We start from the raw sequence: 19,107 nt of genomic DNA on the forward strand, positions 1-19,107 counted from the left end.
CACCTGCTTGCTGAGGAGCGGCGAGAAGGCAGCAGGCAGGCAAAGGCCTGGGCTGGGTGTTCCCGCTGCATTACACAGGCCGTGCCCACAGTGTGCCTGCAGACTGGCCAAGCTCCCCAGATGCAGCCAGCACCCCGAGTACCTGTGTGAGTAAGCCACGTTGCTAATCCCATCCCCAGGACTTGAAACCTGTGGCAGCTCTAGAAGGTGAGTGTGGCCAGAAAAAGTAGCACGTCCAGTGTCGCCATTTCAGGGTGATGGGCAACCTAGAGCAAGGGAGGCGCAGAAACCAGGCGTTGTGTGTCTGAATCTGTCCCGCTGTGACCACTGTCAGGATGAACTTGACATCCCTTAGCCGGAGCACAGTCTCCTACCAATATCATTTGTTTGCCTCCTCAGCTTGTGTGTCTTTTTATTCACCCATGATGCAAGCTCTAGCCCAGTGCAGGGCTGCCTGGGGAGAAGCTCGGCCCGGGCCGCCATGTAGTCAGTAGAGGCACAGACTAAGCTGTCAACGAGCTAGACAGACAGGTGCGCTGTGGGCAGTGTGCCCAGAACAACCCTCCAATATCTGATCCTGGACTAGAAGAACCTGATAAACACCAACAATGCATAAACAAGCCCCTGGCATCTCCTCTGCCCAGGCCCCCAAGCATCCCAGCGAGGTGGGCTGGAGCCCAAACACTAGGCAAGGAAGATGCCCCGTGCTTGCCCTGGAAGACTGCTTGGACTTTGGGAACTAAGAAGGAAGTGCCCTTTTAAAAGGACAGCTGGCCAGGGGCCGGCCCCACGGCTTAGTGGTTAAGTCCAGGTGCTCCATTTTGAAGGCCCAGGTTCACAGGTTCAGATCCCAGTTGCGGACCTACACCGCTCATCAAGCCACGCTGCAGCGGCAACCCAGATACAAAATAGAGGAAGACTGGCACAGATGTTAGCTCAGGGCAAATCTTCCTCAAGCAAAAAAAGAGGAAGATTGACAATGGATGTTAGCTCAGAGCTAATCTTCCTCACCAAAAAATAAAACAAAACAAAGGACTGCTGGCCAGGCAGTACCTTCTGAGTGTAAAATTTAACACCCCTACCCTATATACCAGAGGCACTAAAACAGCTCTGCTAATACAAAGGAGCAAGCTGCAGTTTGTTCCCGTCCATTCTACAAACACTTAGGAGTGCCTTCTCTATACAGGCACCTTGTCTAGGAAGAGGAAACAACAGAGACAATGGGGTCCATCCAAGGGGAATCGATCTTGGGGAGCCCATCCTGGTGGAGGCTGTCCTGGAGAGCCCATCCTAAGGGAGCCCACTTCAGGGGGGCCCACCCTGGGGGAGCCTGTCCTGGGGAGCCCGTCCTGGGGGAGCCTATCTTCTGTCTGTGCAGCAACAGCTGAGACAGAGTCCAGAAGACTGTTCCAAGTAGGGCCCAGGGACCGAGGAGCTGGATGCCAGAGGCCCAGCCCTGCACTCATGTGACCTTGGTCATGTGATGACCTTGGTCGTGTGTACAGCAGAGAACATAGAGTCTCTTTCCTAAGGTTGTGAGGATGAGATAAGACCACAGAGGAGCCAGCAGAGGCTCACCTTCCGCTTCAGCTGTTCCCATCATCCCTGCTGATACTCCTCCACCCATCTGAGGAGCCACAGGGCCTGGCAGACACCATAAGACCCCATGCAATTCCCAGAGGGCAAGCACATGCTGGCTCACGCTCCTTGTCACCTACACCAACCTCACCTGTACCCTCCCCGTGGAACATCTAGGAACCACCCACTCTCCACAGGGCCCATCATAAGCCCAGATGGCATCCGCTTGCTTCCCTCCGTGACCCGCGCAAGACGTGGAGGTAGGGAGCAAGTTTTCCATGTCTGCGTCTATGTGCCCCAGGAGCATGAGAAAGTGTTCAGTGAGTACCTGCTGAGCAAATAAATGGGGTTGAAATAGCCTTAGCTTTCTCTAAGTGTTAGAATTTAATTATTTTTGTCTATAGTATCTAAATTTTCTAGAAAGAATAGATATAACTTTTGTAACAAGAGAAAAATAAAAGGTAACTGAAGATGGTAATGAGTTGCGTTTTTTTCCTCCCCAAAGCCCCAGTACGTAGTTATATATCTTAGTTGTAGGTTCTTCTGGTTCTTCTATGTGGGATGCCACCACAGCATGGCTTGATGAGCAGTGTGTAGGTCTGCACCCAGGATCAGAACCAGCAAACCACAGGCTGCAGAGGCAGAGCACGCGAACTTAACCACTTGGCCACAGGGCCAGCCCTGTAATGAATTTTTATATGTAGGCCATCATAACCATAAAAGAAATACCCATAATTTCCTAGTGGTACAAAAATAAAGGTGGCCTTCTCTTTCCAGACCCACTTTAATCCTGCCTCACCACCAGCTCAGAAGGGACAAAACAGTGGAGACTGGCGTCCTGCAGCGTGCACCCACTGCTGCTGTGGGTCTGTCCCCACCATGCACAGCTCCCGTCCAGGAGACCGTCTGAGCCATAATGGAGATTGGCGAGAGCGTGACGCATCAGCAAACTCCAGCCCTAGGAGCAGAACAGCAAGTCAAACCTCAGGGCTGCAGTGGAAGGCGAGACACATCCTCCCAGAGCACGACTATCATCACACAACCTCAACTTGATGGTTGGGATGAGCAAAGGGACTCGCCCCTGTCCATGACAGTTAACCACAATCTGGATCAGCACCAATGCAGAACAGAGAGTGAAGGGATGAAAGGAAATCAAACATCCGCAGAAAACGGAGAAAATCCACGCTGGCACGTTTCTGAGTTCCCTAAAGTGAAGCCACAATCCCACTCTCATTTCCTGTTCCCAAACCCCATCACCCCTTAACCCCTTAACCCCCGTTAACCCAATCCAACTCCTCCAAGGGGGGCTGTCAGCCTAACTGCCCAGATAATCAGGCAAGAGACGCCGAGTTCCCACCCACCAGAGTCCCCTAGAAACATCCCAACCCCGACAGAAGCAGAGTGCCATGGTGGGCTGGGGTCAGGTGGGCAGGACCATGCACTGCTCCCTGCTCAGGTCATCTTCCAGGTATGCAATGTGTACCCTGAGGGGCGGTCCTGAGGTTCAAGTGCCAGAGCGGACTGATACTGTTTATATTAAGGGAGGAAACAATGACCAAGAGTTTTCGGACAAGGCTAGTAACTGATTGATGAGTGTATGGAAAGCCCCCAAATTAAAATCCAATTATACTAAATGAATCCAAATGACATAGGAGAGGGGAGGCACTGACATTCCACAAGTGCAGCCTCCGAAGTTACCCCTCATCACCCTACTTGGATTCCCCACCTGGAACAGTGCGGTTGAGCTGTTCGCCGTGGGAAAGCTCACCTGCATCTTTCTCCTCCTCTCCATATCTCCGCTCAACTCTTGTCATCATCGTCTCACCTCCTGCCACCTAACTCTCCTCCGAGGAATCCACCACCCACATGGACCCTAAATGTGCCCAGAAGCCAACTCCTCACCTTACCTTCCATTTCTGTGCCAAGTCCTAGTACATGTGAAGTCAAGTAAAAACCGCTGTGTGAGAGTAAAGGTATAAGAGATAGACAGAGGCCCTTAAAGAGACTAAGGGTGAGGCTCACAGACCTTCTCTTTGAACAACTGGGCCTCTAGAAGCTTCCAGGCACTGTCCCTCGCCCTGCAGGAGCCCAAGGTAGTAGAGAAGGGCTTATCTCAAAGAGATTTGAGGGATGGTTTTTGTCTGATAGAGTGAACACCAATGAGATTCACAGAAGGCCCACGAAGTTTTCAAGAAAACCATATCAGGAGAAATACTGCCAGCTTGCACTGAAAGGGTGAGAGGCAGTGCAAACTGAAAACTAGGCACTGAATCCCAAAAATTCTACTGGCAGGAAGCAGGCTGAGAAAACGACTCAACTGCAAACACAGGCTATCTTCGATGAAAAGCAAAAGATGACTCAGAGAGAGGAATCAGGAGCCCAGGAGGCGGAGAGAGGACCACTACCCTCAATCTCGAGACCTAACCAAGGAACTTCCAACATCGGACAGGCTAGATTTCAGAACTGCTATACACCTGTGACTCCTTTATGCCTCCCATTTTCCCTCATTTGGGGCAGGAGTGTCTACAGTGGATATCCTATGTCTGTCCCAACATGGCATTTTTGGTGGAGGTGGAGGAGCTGACAGCGGGTCTCTTTAATTCCGATCTACAGATGGAGAAGAAGTGCACTCCAGGAGCTATACTCAAGGAGCTTCAACGCGGAGCCTCATCCACACCTGGAGCTGATTTACATGATGGGATTCTGGACTTTGATGCTGATGCTGTCATGGCAGGAACTTGGGGGGAGTGTGCTTAGTATGTGGGAGGGACATGGATCACGGGGGCCAGGGGCTGGACGGTGATAGGCAGCTTCTACGAGGGCCCCAGTGATCTTGCCTTCTAGTCAGCCGCCTGTGGCAGTTCCCTCCCTTTGGGTGTGGCCTGGACCTACTGCCTTACTTCTAACAAAGAGAAGATGGCAAAAGTGATGAGATGTCACTTCCAAGATAGGTTACAAAAACACTCTGGCTTTCATCTTGCTCACCCTCTGCCTCACTCGCTCTGAGGGAAGTCAGCTGCCAGGCTGTGAGCTGCCCTAAGAAACAGTCCACATGGCAAGGAACGATGTCTCTGGCCAACAGCCAGCAAGGTCAGGAGGCCTGCCAACAGCCACATTAGTGACCTTGGAAGCCGATCTTCTGAGGCCACCAACCACCACGTGAGGAAGCGGATCCCCACCCACTGCAGCCCTGGCTGATATCTTGATCACAACCTCATGTGAGACCCTGGACAGAGGCCCAGCTAAGCCTCACCCCAATTCCTGACCGCAGAGACTGGGAGATAACACCCACTCTTAGAAGGGAGCTGCTGCATTTAGGGAGCAGGCTGTTACACAATAGGAGATAACTAATGTACCACATAATGCGAATATAAATGTTATCATTTGATGTGTTACCACTGGTGCTATCAACACATACAAAACAGCACTGTATTTATTTCTAGGCAGCGATGCATGATTAAGCATTTTTTTAAGTGTTCCCTCAATTTAATCTGCGATGAGGTGATTAAGGAAATCATCCTGCATACACCAGAGATAAACTGACTACAGAATAGAAAAAACTGGCTAAGAAAAATGACTACCATTGGACGACTACCTAGTCCAGCTTGACCTCACAAGCTGAAGAGAACAATTCCCCTTCACAACCGAGGAAGGCAAGGCCCAGCACCTCGCCCACGAGCACGACCGAAGACAGGTTAGGACTCAAAGCCAGGGCTGACGGACCTCAGTCTGGGCTCCTCACCTTGCCCCGCCTGCTCCCTTTTCACTATTAGCATGTGAGCAAACGCCTGTGTAGAAACTGACCCCCCTTGAAGCCTTTCTGCTAACAAAAATTATTTACCAGGTTTTCAGAGTCTCTCAATTCCTCGGTAGCTTCAACTCCCATATTTGAACATTAATCTAAGCTTAGGAAGCAGAACAGCAGCTACCAAAATTATTAGTATGCACGATTGTTGAATAACTTACACTAAGCTAAACAGACGAGCACAGTACATAAACTGTCCCCAGCCGGCATTTTGTTACTATGCAGAGTTTTGCGTGAGTATTTTCAAATGTCAGTCCTTGAGGTTTAACACCTCAAGCCCACAGAAACCAAGAGGCCAGGCCGCAGGGACGTGTATCCGATGTCTCAGTTCTGGTCCCCAGGAGCACGCTCCCTTCTGCCTTTCCAGTCAGTCTCCGTCAGGAAGAGCCAGTTCATTGCTAAGCAGCTACACGACAATTAGGAATGGAGACAAGAATTGACTCGAACACTAAAGCAGCTCTTGGAATTAGGAAATATAGCAAATATAAATAATCAGGAAAGAGGAGAGAGAAATAAGAAAGGGAGAGAAGAAATTAAACACGGATAACTTTAAGAACGTTTCATTTGTGTCAACACATCAGAAGAATGTATACACAATTATTACTCACAGTCTAATAATGTTAAAAGGAAACAGAATTCCAAAAATAATATAAAGTTGAGGAAATACAGTTATGCTAATGTCATATTCAGCACATAAAGTTTAAAACCCTAGCTTTAAACTCATCTGGCTCCCTCTTCCTTCAAGAGAACACATCACAAATGCATTTTTGCAGCACTAAGCTATCACACTCGGGCAGGGAGGCGCCAGGCCCCCGGAGGACAGACGCACTAGCTCCCCTAGGCCTCTCCCGCCCCCATGGACAGCTCAGGCTGCAGAGCGGGGAGAGGGGCTGTCCCAAAGGAAGGGAGACCTGTGGACCCCCATGAGCACCCACAGCCCTCAGCACAGAAGGGCCTAGGGGAACAGGATACCTGCGCCGCTGCCAGAACATTTTTTATCGCTCGTTCCCAGAGTCCCTGCCTACTGGAGAAGGCCTGACACTAAGCAGCATCCCTAACCTAGTACTTTCCCTTTTTTTAATGCACGCAGAAGAAAATCTAGATTTAGCAGAAAAGATATTATTTTAAATTACAAAAGTTCATTTTACTAGTTCAAAAATATTAATATATTGCATCTTTCTGAGTGATTCTAATCCATCGTAATGCAAAGTTTACATTAAGCAAAATCCATAGGATAACCAATGAAGAGAAACAAACGTGCAAAAGCCCTCTCATGTGAAAGAAGGGAAAATGTAGACCGACAATTAGAAAAGCACATTATTTAATATTAGCTGGGTTCACACAGTGCTCCGAGGACACAGACCACCTTCAGCCCCAGAACTCAACAGACACCTATGTTGTAAATCAGGCACCCATTCCAGAAAACCGTCTCCCAACCAGACCCCGGGCCCAGTCACCGGCCTGAGCCAGGGGCTCTCTCCTGCCACTCTGCATTACAGTCAACCCCCCTCTGCAATTTCAGTTACCCAGTCAACTCTGGCACAAAAATGTTAGATGAAAAGTTCCAGAAAGAAGCAATTCCTAAGTTTTCAATCGTGCATGGTTCTGAGTAGCATGATGAAATCCTGTGCCGGCCCCTCCAGGACGTGAACCATCCCCTCGTCCAGCAGATCCCGCCGTACGTGCTACCCGCCCATTAGCCACTTAGTAGCCGTCTCAGTTAGCAGATCACTGTCGCTGTAACTCAGTGCTTGTGTTCAAGTCGCCCTTGTTTTGCTTAACAACGACCCTAGCGCTCGCTTCGGCAGCACATGTACTAAAACTGGAACGATACAGAGAAGATTAGCAGGCCCCTGCGCAAGGATGACACGCAAATTCAAATTCGTGGTGTTCCATATTTTTAAATTACACCTTGTTACAAACCATTACGATCTCAATAAAATTACTTTAACAAAATACTAACGACCCTAAAGCAGGAGAGCAGCGATGCTGCAATTCGGACACGTCAAAGGGAAGCGGGAAGTGCTGCTTTCAAGTGAAAAGGTGCAAGTGCTCTACTTAATAAGAAAAAAAAATTATATGCCGAGGTTGCTCGGATCTATAGCAACTTCTATTACAGTGTATTGTTATAATCGTTCTATTTCATTATTAGTTATTGTTGTTAACCTTTTACGGTGCCTAGCTTATAAATGAAACTTTATCATAGGTATGTACGTATAGGAAAAAACATAGTCTCTATAGGGTTCGATACCATCTGTGTTTTCAGGCATCACTGATGGTCGGAACATATCGCCCACGGATAAAGGGGGACTTACATACCCTCCAGTGTGCTAGGCTTAACAAAGATACAGAGGTAGGTGCATTTTGAAGTAACTTTTTATTCACATTAAGAACACTTTCTACACACAAAGGAATTTAAGGTCTCAATTAAGGAAAGAAGCAGCTCGGCAGAAGGAAGGCAGCCAGACATCCAGGTGGGAGACGGCGGTGATCGCAGCAAAGATAGGGGGCAAAAGACAGGGCGAGGAGGAGAGCCTGGCTGCGGGGCCTGCCAGCACCCTGCTGTCACTGTCACCGGGTAGGCAAGAGGTCCAGCGCTCAGCTCAGTCCTCCTCCTGCTCACATCGTGCATCCAGCTGCACTACCGAATGCCAACTCCTTTTCCCAGCACATCACCCCGCTCAAACATGCGAGGCTCCCCCGCTTCTCACAGGATCCACCCTTAAGCCCCCAGCCTGCCCTCCAAAGCCTCCCTCAGCGGGTCCCAGCCTAAACCTCGACATCCACTTCAGGCAGATCCATCCTCACTACCCCACAACTCTGTTCACTCATCCATTTGTTCATTCATTCACTCACTCAATAATTGTCAAGTGGCTTCCACAGCAGCACCAGGTAGACAATTACAAACAGGAGACTGGTGATGGCCCTGACTTTCAAGGGCTAGCTGCCTCTGGGAGACAAGACAGCTCAACAGGCCAATACCACCACACACGGAAGGTGGGCAGACACACAGGAGGGCACCCACAGCCCTGACTCCATTTAAGAAATTACTCTCCCATGAAGTACCCTCTCCCCCTCCCTCCACTGCTCCTTAGCTCAGCTCAGACCCCACCTTCTCTCTGAGAACCCCCAACTCCTCCAATCCTCACCAACCCCCCAACTACCTCATAGACCAGTGGGCCCCACTCTCTGGCTGTGTCTGCTGTTCACTCACGAGCCCCTCGCTTCTCACACCTAGGGACATCACCACACAGCCTTGTCTGAGTCAGCGCTGCGGGCACACACACAGGCTCTGGGTACACATACTCTGAATGCACAAGCGGGCTGTGGCTATACACACTGAGTACACGTGCAGGCTGTGGGTACACACACAGATGTCGGTACACATGTGGGCATCAGGACAGGAGACAGGTCTGAGGGGAAGTAGTGAGGGGCAGGAAGAGCCCCGTCTGTGAGCAAGGAAGTGGAGCCTGGCAGCATGAGAAGCTGGGAGGAACCATCAGCTCAGGGTCCACCTGCCACAAAGGTAAGCTGCACAGAGGCTGTGAACTCCAGAAATCCTAACTGTGCGGAAGCACCACAGCAATCAGAAGCTCAGACAAGGGCCAGGAACCGTGCCCCACCTAGCCCCTCCCCACCAGGAAGGAGCCCAAGGGGGCTCAAAGAGCAGGTGCCAACCTACCCCGCAGTCAGCGGGCAGCCCTGACCCACAAGCTCACGGCTTGCCCCAGGCATAAGCCTGGCAATTACGGAGCTTCGGGAAAGGAAACAGGACAAGCTGAAGCTACAACCTTTCAGGATCTACGGTTGATGGGACCGCGGGGCTATTTCTGATTCCAGAAACAAATTCTAGCTCAATAATCTTGAAATACTGTAGGTTAAACCTTCTCAATTTTCCCTTCCCATTATTATTTGACTTCCCATTTTTATCTCAATTTGATATTTATTTTTGTTTGTGGTTTTTAAACCTGGGCAAAGGGGGACTATAAATAGAGTTGCCAGATTTAGCAAATAAAAATACAGTTAAATTTGAATTTCAGATAAAAGATGAAGAACTGTTTAGTATACATATGACCCAAATATTGCACAGCACATTTTATCTGACAAATCCAGAAGGGACAGACGAGGCTACATTGCCTGCAGGGCCATGCTGTAGTACTCAGGGCCCGTGACTCAGTATCCCTGAGCCCCTCCTTGCTGGAGCCTGGCTGTCTCCCGTCATCCCCGCCTGGAATGTCACCTCCACTCCCACCACCCCTCCTGATCCCTCACAGCCAACCCCTCACAGCCAGCTTCCTTGGGTGAAGCTGACAGGGGCTGGCCAAGGATAGCAGGGGGCAGGCCAAGCCCTGTGTCCTGCTGCCCTGCCTGACCCTGGCCTCATTCCATCCCCTGCCCTAGCCTGCGTCCTCGCCGCACCTCCAAACGCCCTGGCAAGACTGAGGACAATTTGCCTCATCAACAAATGGGTCTAATGTCAGGCCTCCTCCATGAGATTCCACTACCCACATCCGAACTTGGTCACTCCCTATAGGATTCGGGGGGAACAGCAGCAGAGTGCTGCACTGTCCGTCTCGTCTTTTCACTGGGCCTGAAGGCAGTCTTTCTGCTCTCCATGTCTTTCCAGTTACTCTCAAGAAGATAAGAGAATCTGCAAAAGCACAAAGTCCTGGGTGTCCTCTTCCTGTGCACAGGGCGGCTGGGGACAGACCCCTTTTGGAAGTAACAAAGGCAGGGTGGCCAGAGGAGGTCTTGTGAGCGGGAGCCCCGTCCCCCCTCATGACCCCACATGGCTCCTCACCTCCCACATCCAGGCAGGGTGTGGTAGGCCGAACAGTGGCCCCAAAGACACCAGGTCCTAATCCCCAACACCTGGAAATGCGACCTTATTTTTAAAAAGAGTCTTTGCAGACAGAATTAAGCTAAGGATTTTCAGATGGGGAGATGATCCTGGATTATTCAGGTGGGCCCTAAATGCAATCACAAGGGTCCTTCTAAGAGGGAAGGTCAGACACCGGGAGAAGGCCACCTGAAGACAGAGGCAGAGATGAAAGCAATGCGGCCACAAGCCCGTGATTGCTGGCAGCCACCAGGAGCTGGAAGAGGCAGGAAGGAGTCACCCCTAGAGCCTCCAGGAGGAGCCCAGCCCCACCTATACCTTGACTTGGACTCTGGCCTCCAGAACTGGGAGAGAACAAATTTCTGCTGTTTTCAGCCACCCAGCTTGTGGCGCTTTGTTACAACAGCCACAGCAACTGACACAGAGGGGGGCCCAGGGAACCCTCCTCAAAAGCTACCAAAAGGCAGTCATCTGCATCTTTGCCTATCAGCCCGCACGTGGAGCCCTATGCCTAGTAAACTTGTACCAGGCCCAGGGATCACCCACCTCTGGGGAGTTTAAAGACGAACAACCCCCAGGCCTGATCCCTCAGTGGCTCCCAGCAGAGGAAGACGATGAAGAAGGCACAACCTCTACTGCCACCATGCTCTTCAAATTCCTTTACATATCCAAAAGAGGCATCTGTTCAGGCTAACACTTAGAAGAGCCAGCCCTGGGCTTTATTTTATCCAGGATTTGTCAAGGAAAAGCTTTCTACTAGGCTAGAGTGGCTCATTCCCCAACTACTTGATTCTCTAGACGACAAACAAGTAAACCCCAAGATCAATGCCTGGCTACTAAGCAAAGTGCCAGGAGGCCTTCAGTGAAGCGGCAAAACTCACGCACTCTCCCATGCTGCTAAATCAAGTTCCAACCAAGCACAAAATATAAAAACCGAGCATTTGAAGGCACTGGAGAGCTATGAAAAGCAGGCAGGAAATGAGGGGAGTTGTCCCCTAAAAGAAGAGGGGTGCACACTAAGATGTGTGTCCACACAAATGCGTGGAGCTCAGGTGGAAAGTCTCAGGCCCCTGAGCTTCCAGTCAGAGTGGAGTCTGGGCACAGAAGGCTGGCTGAAAAGTGAGGGGGACATCTCAACGTCTCAGAAAGAAGGTGGCTGGGGAGAGGGGAAGCCCTGGGATCCGCTCATAAACTGCCCAGGCCCTGGGCCAGCCCTTCAACTGTCCACGCACAAGGACACTCCAAAGAGCAGAGGAGGCAGCTGGTAGGCCGAGCACACCAAGCAGAGACTACAGCAGAGATGTGTGCAGTCTGAGCCCAGACAGACTGACTTCAAGAACAAAAACCAACACTCTTCAGAAAAAAAGAATCACTACAATGGCTCATCCACAATGTTCAGTACAGTCAAACACTGCTAGATGTTCAAAAAAACAGGCAGGTGTGACCCACAGTCAAGAGACAAAGGAGTCAAGAGAAACTGATCCTGAGATAAGCCAGGTGTTGAAATTAGCAGATAAGAACTTTAAGACAGCTAATAGAGTATGTTCAAGGATTTAATGGAAAATATGGTAACAATAAACAGATGACATATCTCAGTAGAGAAAGGGAACTCTAAAAAAGAGGCAACTGGAAATTCCAGAAACAAAAACTACAGTAACTAAAATTTGAAAATTCACCAAATGAAGTTAATAGTACACTGGAGACAGAAGAAAGGATGAGGTAACTTGAAGACAGAAATTATCTAATACGAAAAATGACAAAAACTATTTTTAAAATGGACAGAGCCTGAACGCCCTGTAGGACAATATCAAACATCAACCATAAATGTAATTCAAGTCCCAAAATAAGAAGACAACAAACGGGGCAGAAAAAATATTTGAAGAAACAGTGACCAAATTTTTCCCAAACTTGGTGAAAAATTATAAACTTTTATATCCAAGGCGCTCAATAAACCCCAAGCAAGATAAATACAAAGAAAAGCCTTCTAAGCACATCACAGCCCAGCTGCTGAAAGACAAAGTGGAGAGCTGCAGAGCAGCGTCGCCATGTGACACACAGGGACAAGGCAGCTACAGCAGGGCTCACGTCTCTACCAACAGCAGCAGCCAGAAGACTCTGGAAAGACACAGTCAGAGCGCAGGGAAAACTGAAAACCCAGAAATAGATCTCCAGTGAAAAGATACTTTAACACTGAAAGAAAACAAAGACATCATAGATAAAGGAAAACTGGGAGAATTCGTCATTAACAGGCAAAAAATGCTAAAGGAAGTGTTTCAAAGCTGAAGAGAAGGGATACCAGATGGAAATGCAAATCTCTAAGGAGGAAAAAAGCACACCAAAAGCGGTGAATATGTGGGTAAATATTTTTAAATATTGTTTTTCTTATCTTAATTTCTTTAAAATACATATGAGTTTTTAAAGCAAAAATTATAACACTGCGTTGTGTGGCTTATAACATATGTAGAAGTAATATGAATGACAATAGCTTAAAGGGGGGTAAATGGAACTTTTATAACTATTAAAAAAAATCTTACATTTTATGTAAAGTGTTACAAAATTAACTCTGAACAGACTGCGGTAAGTCAAGATACATAAGATAGACTACTAAAAAATAATGCAAAGAGGTATAGGTGAAAAGTCAATAGAGGAATTAAAATGGAATACTAAAAAATATACTGCATATATACTATATTTATGTATGTATGTTATATATATGTACACACACAAATAATACATACATACCTACATGTACACAGACATAGATGGATATACTCGATTATCCCAAACAAGGCAGAGGAGGGAAAAATGAACAGCAACAACAACAAAAAATACGACAAGTAGAAAACAAAGTGTGCGGCCGGCCTGGTGGCATAGTGGGTAAGTTCAAGTGTTCTGCTTCGGCGGCCCGGGGTTCAAAGGTTCGGATCCCAGGCAGAGACCTAGCACCGCTTGTCAGGCCATGCTGTGGCGGCATCCCACAGAAAATAGAGGAAGACTGGCAGAGATGTTAGCTCAGCAACAATCTTCCTCAAGCAAAATGAGAAAGAGTAGCAACAGATGGTAGCTCAGGGCCAATCAACCTAACAAAAAAAAAAAAGAGAAGAAAACAAAGCAGCAGACACATTAATATCCACCTGAACTAGAAAGAAGAACTCTTATTGAAATAAGAGGAGCGAGGACTGAGTGGAGCAGACATGAAACAAGAGGGACAGGACGTGGACAGTTCTAACAGCCAAGAGACAGGCACATGAGAGTCCATCATACTCTTCAGTTCACACCGTATCTATTCCAACATTTTCCATGATGAACACTTTTCAAAAATTAGATTTAAGACTATTCCAAATATTATTTATGCACCACCCCCCAAGCTGCTTTGGAAAAATTTGCGTTTATTGTTCATTTACTAGCTAATAAAAAAGTCTTCAATTTGGGGGATATTTAAACACTAAAAAATGTAAATAGAAAAAACACTCACATTCAAAACCAGAAACTATCAGACTGGCTTTATAAGAAGCTGACTTTAAATATAAGGACACAAATAAGCTGAGAGTCAAAGAACGGAAAAGCTATACCGTGCAAACAACAAACATGAGAAAGCTGGAGGAGCTGTCTTCATAGCAGACAGAACAGACTTCTACACAAAAGCTCCATTCACTAGCAAGACAGAATCATCATAAACGTGCACAAGCCTAACAAGAGAGATTCAAACACATGAACCAAACCCAAAAGAACTAAAGGCAGAAACAGACAAATCGACAGTCAATTTTGGAGATTTTAACACCTTTCTTAGCAACTGTTAGAACAACCAGAACAACAACCCCCCAACAAAATCAGTAATAATATAGGCGACACGAACACTATATAGTGTTCCTTCTATGTGCCAGGCACAACTTTAGGTGTCTGCATTCAGCCATGACTAATACTGACAGAAAAATCTCTGATCTCAAGGAGGATACAGTCTGGTGAAAAAGTGAAAAAAAAAAAAACAAAAAAGAAGAAAACAGAATAAAAACTCAATTATCTTCTAAATGATAAGATCTTGCATCTCTAAATGAAGAACGAGATGTTATTTTTAAAGATTTTATTTTTTTCCTTTTTCTCCTCAAAGCCCCCTGGTACACAGTTGTATATTCTTCGATGTGGGTCCTTCTAGTTGTGGCATGTGGGACGCCGCCTCAGCGTGGTTTGATGAGCAGTGCCATGTCCGCGCCCAGGATTCAAACCAACGAAACAGTGGGCCGCCTGCAGCGGAGCGCGCGAACTTAACCACTCGGCCATGGGGCCAGCCCCGAGATGTTATTTTAAAAATAGAAAAGGGAGGGGCTGGCCCCGTGGCCGAGTGGTTGGGTTCGCGCGCTCCGCTGCAGGCGGCCCAGTGTTTCGTTGGTTCGAATCCTGGGCGCGGACATGGCACTGCTCATCGGACCACGCTGAGGTGGCGTCCCACATGCCACAACTAGAAGAACCCACAACGAAGAATACACAACTATGTACCGGGGGGCTTTGGGGAGAAAAAGGAAAAAAAAAATAAAATCTTTAAAAAAAAAAAAAATAAAAGTAAAAATAGAAAAGGGAAATCAGAATAAGAACTCTTGAAAAATAAAAAGGATAACAGAAACAAAACAACTAATGGAAGGGTTGGAAGACAATGCACAGCAATCTCCCAAGAGCAGAACAAACATCAAAGAGATCAACAAGACGAGAGAAAAGACGAGGGGGTGGGAGGTCAACCCAGGAGGTCCAACCTCCAAATAAAAGGAGTTCCAGAAAGAGAGGACACAAAAGTGAAAGACTTGAGGAACAATCGTCGGTCCTCAGACTGAAGGGGCCCAGCACAGTGCCTAGAACACATGGGTGGACAAGAGCAGCTCCTATGAGCTTCCTGGGGCCGGGCCACGTCCAGAGAACTGAAATCAGAATGGCAGCAGACTTCCCACCAGCGCTGGAAACTAAATACGGAGAAGCAACATCTTCAAAATCCTGAGACATACCTTTTAGTAGAATTCTATACCCAGCTAAACTGAAACTTAACTGAATAGGTATTTTCAAAATCAAAGACAAAAGAAAAATCTATGTAACGTTTCTTAGTTATCAAGAGCACGGACTTCAACAAAATGAGGAGTGAGCCCAGACAGAGAAGAGAGGGGTCAGAGAGCAGGGCCCGCACAGGGGAGAAGGGCCCAGGGAAATCCTGGGTCTCGCTGGGACTAGAAGAGACCAGGGCAGCAAGCTGGCCTCCAAGTGAGAAGCCTCCGAACAAGCACCACACCACAAAAGGGGTTCAGGGACACGGGCTGGATGTAAGGAAAAAGAGGTTTTTGCCCGGTGAGTGACAGGCCAGGATGAGAAAAGAGCTGCGCTGGAGTGTACCACAGGGTTCAGTCTGAATAATATTTAGTCATAAAAAGGTAAGCAATGACCACGAGTTTAACCAAAAGAAGGTGACAGGACTAAGCTGGGAAACGCAGGGAGAGGAAGCAGCGGTGGTGTAGAGAGGAGAGCTGAAGCTTCCTCTGTACCTTTGAGAGAAGTCCAAAGATGATGTCTAAAATACATAAATTTTAAAACAGCAGCTTAAACAGCAACAAGCACCTGAGAAAACAATGCTTAGGATGACTGCCTCTGGGAGACGGGGCGAAGCAGGACAGGAGAATGCCCACTGTCTGATCTTTCAATGAGTAGGCTCAGCGCTTCATCTAGCGTCCTGGAAGTATGACCAAGACCACTGTTAAGGGACAAAAGTAAGACGCAGAAAGACATGTAGGTAGCACGGTGTGTAAGTGAGTGTGTGTGCATACCTGTGTCTGTTTCTGTCTGTGTATGGGTGTCTATGTGTACATCTGTGTGTATGTCTGTGTGTCAATAAACGACTGTGTGAACAAGGGAAAAGATGAGGAAGGACACTTATCAGAATATCACCTGATTACAGGGTTGGGGACAGCAAGGCCATTGGAAAGGAGAGAGGGAAGAAAAACAGGACAAACTACATGTTTTCTTTGGGAAAGCTCTAACACAAGAGTTCCTTGCCTAGAGCACATGGTCTCCTTCCTGGATGCATCAGGTGAACTTTTGAAATGGTGAACCCCCTGAAAATCACAGGTAACCTGGTGTCCGCATTAAAATCGCATGTGCACATGTGTAGAATATACTTCAGAAGAGAGACTGTAGTTTTTATCAGATTGCCAAAGGAGCTGGTAAGCATCCCCCTAAAAGTAAAGAACGAGTGATCTACCAGACTAGGACCCCAAGCAAGGCTTCTCTTCCTTCTCGGGACACCTTTTTCCAGGACAGCCCCAGCCTCTCCTCCAGGGCACAGCAGGGAATCCACGAGGCCCTTCTGGACACAGGAGCAGCAGCAGCCCCTTGGAGAGACCTGCCCGACCTGGGAGGGTGTGTGAGGTGGCTGCTTCTCAGCACAGAATAGGAAAAACCAGTCCTTTCAAAAATAAAGTCAGGAGCACTGTGGTAGGCTGAGGGTGGTCCCGAAAGACACCAGGTCCTGGCCCTGGGAACTGTGAATGTCACCTTACAGGCAACAGGGGCTTTGCAGGTGGATTACATTAAGAGTCCTGGGATAGGAGACATCCTACTGGGCCGTGAATGCAATCACTGTCCTTCTGGGAGGGAGGCAGGGGGAGTGAACGACGAAAGAACAGCAGAGGAGGCGGGGATGGAAGCACAGGGAGCCAGGGCTCTGGGACATGTTGGGGGGGGCACAGACCAAGGATTGAGGACAGCATCCAGAAGCCGAAAAGGGACAGAACCAAGCGTCCCTGCAGCCTCCCCGGCCTTCACCTTGGTTCAGCCCAGTGAAACCCACTTTGGACTTGTGGCCTCCAGAACTGGGAGGGAATACATTTCTGTTGTTTAAGCCACTAAATTGATGGTACTTCGTTACAGCAGCCACAGAAAACTCATACAAGTGCTAATTAGAAAGTGAAATGTTCATAGGAATTCCACCACTGAAAGAATATGTAAAGCATTCTTTCTGCACCCCACAACTCTGGGCCACTCCGTCCACACCCCACAACTCTGGAGCCAGCGCATCTGCACCCACAACTCTGGGCCACTCCGTCCGCACCCCACAACTCTGGAGCCAGCGCATCTGCACCCACAACTCTGGGCCACTCCGTCCGCACCCCACAACTCTAGAGCCACGGCATCTGCACCCACAACTCGGGGCCGCTCCATCCGCACCCCAGAACTCCGCGGCCACTACGTCTACACCCAAGTCGGGGCCGGGCCGTCTACACCCCACAAGTCGGGGCCGCTCCGTCCGCACCCCACAACTCTGGAGCCGCTCCGTCGACACCCCAGCGCCCTGAACTGCAGCACGGAGCCCAGAACGGGACCCCGGCGCGGCGGCTGCACGGACGTGGCTGCGGTTGCCGTCCCGAGTCGGGGTCTCTGGGGACAGCGCCTGCCACACAATGCGGCCACCCGGCAGGGACTGACCACCGGAAGCTCAGGACCCGTCCCGACGCGGCCCGGGCCCGGGCTCCGGCCGAGGGCCGAGCGAACGCGGGGGCACAGCAGGCCCCTCCTGCCGCCTGCGAGCGCGCCCTCCCCACATCGGCCCGCGCCCGGTCCGCGGGCTCCGGGGCTGCGCCGCGAACAAAAGGAGAGGGCCGGCGGCTCGGGGCTCGGGGCCGAGGGGCGGGACCCCGGGCGGCCGCCCCACACTCTCGACCCCGCTGGCGGGCCGGGCCGCGGGGGCGAGCGCGCGCCCCGAGAAGAAACAAAGCGGAGGCGGGGCGGCCTGCGCCCGCCGAACCTACCGGCCACTCGCCCGGCGGCAGCGATCCGCTCCGCCCGCGCGCCCAACGGTCGCCTCCGCGTCGCCGCCCGGCCGAGGGGCGGGGCCGGGGGTGGGGCCGATGGCCGGAGCCAGGGCAGAGGGGCGGGGCCGGGGGCGGGGCCGGGGAAGAGGGGCGGGGAAGGGGGCGGGGCCGATGGCGAGAGCCAGGGCGGAGGGCCCGGGCCGGGGGGGCGGGGCTGCTGGCCGGAGCCAGGCCAGGGGGGCCGGGTCGAGGGGCGGGGCAGGGCGGGGGCGGGGACGAGGGCGGGGGGGGGGGGGCCGAGGGCCGGAGCCGGGGCAGGGGGTCGAGGGGCGGGGCTGGTCCGAGGGGTGGGCGGGGCTTGGGTCGGGGCCCCGGGAGGGGCGACATCTCCAGGGGCGAGACAAGGCGGGGCGTGGTCTCCAGGAGCGTGGGTCTCGGGATCCGGCGGGAGTGCGTGTCTACGGGGTGGGGCCTCCGGGGGCGATGAACCGGGAGCGCAACGGGGTTTCTAGGGGGCGGGGCGTCCGGCGGACAGGACGGGGGGCGGGGCTTCCAGGGGACGCGGGTAGGAAAAGACGAGGAGCTGGGCCTTGATAGGAGGGGCGGAGCCCGTGGGGGCGGATCTGGGGGCGGGGCCTCCCAGGCCAGTGACCGGACTTCCGCTGCTCGCGGTAAAGCGGCGGGTCCAGCTCTGGCTGTGGATTCTCTGCTCCCGGGCCGAGTCACCTCCCGGTTCCACTCCCTGGATCCCCTCCCTTGCCACCTGCCTCGGATCCCCTCCCGCACCCGCCGCCTGGTCCCCTCCCAGCTCAGATTCCATCCTGCGCTTCCGCCAGGTCCCTTCCTGGCCCGAGTCCTCTCCTTGCCCGATTCCCCTCCCTGCCCGAGTCCCTTCCTCGCCCGCATCCCCTCCCGCGCTCCCTGCCCTGGTCCCCTCCTAGCCCAGGTGCCCCCTTGCGCCCCACGCCGACGCATTCTCCTCACCCCCGCCCCGGCCGCTCCGCGTCGAGGACCCCGTCCTCTTCTCCTGATTGCTGACCTTGATGTTCATCCAGACCGCATTCCACCGAGAAATCTTTTATTTTTAAGAGAGGGGAGCGACT

General features: G+C 50.7%; 1 protein-coding gene and 1 non-coding gene across 7 annotated transcripts in view; one reads left to right on the forward strand and one right to left on the reverse strand.

Moving 5' to 3' along the window:
• RGS12 (regulator of G protein signaling 12) overlaps positions 1-18,197 on the reverse strand; it is a 132,937-nt gene extending 114,740 nt beyond the window's left edge. For 3 of the 6 annotated variants that reach the window (XR_011437271.1, XM_023638459.2, XM_023638460.2), the window contains exon 1: positions 18,002-18,197. The gene's annotated coding sequence lies outside the window, so the exon portion shown is untranslated. The remainder of the gene's footprint in view (positions 1-18,001) is intronic. The other 3 variants (XM_070262823.1, XM_070262826.1, XM_070262824.1) reach the window with 3 other exon arrangements.
• LOC111773033 (U6 spliceosomal RNA) lies at positions 7,176-7,285 on the forward strand. Its single transcript, XR_002807241.1, has one exon. It is a non-coding gene; the product is annotated as a U6 spliceosomal RNA (small nuclear RNA).
• Positions 18,198-19,107: the final 910 nt, after the last annotated feature.

This window comes from Equus caballus, chromosome 3 (genome assembly GCF_041296265.1).
Source record: "Equus caballus isolate H_3958 breed thoroughbred chromosome 3, TB-T2T, whole genome shotgun sequence".
Taxonomy (NCBI): Eukaryota; Metazoa; Chordata; class Mammalia; order Perissodactyla; family Equidae; genus Equus; species Equus caballus.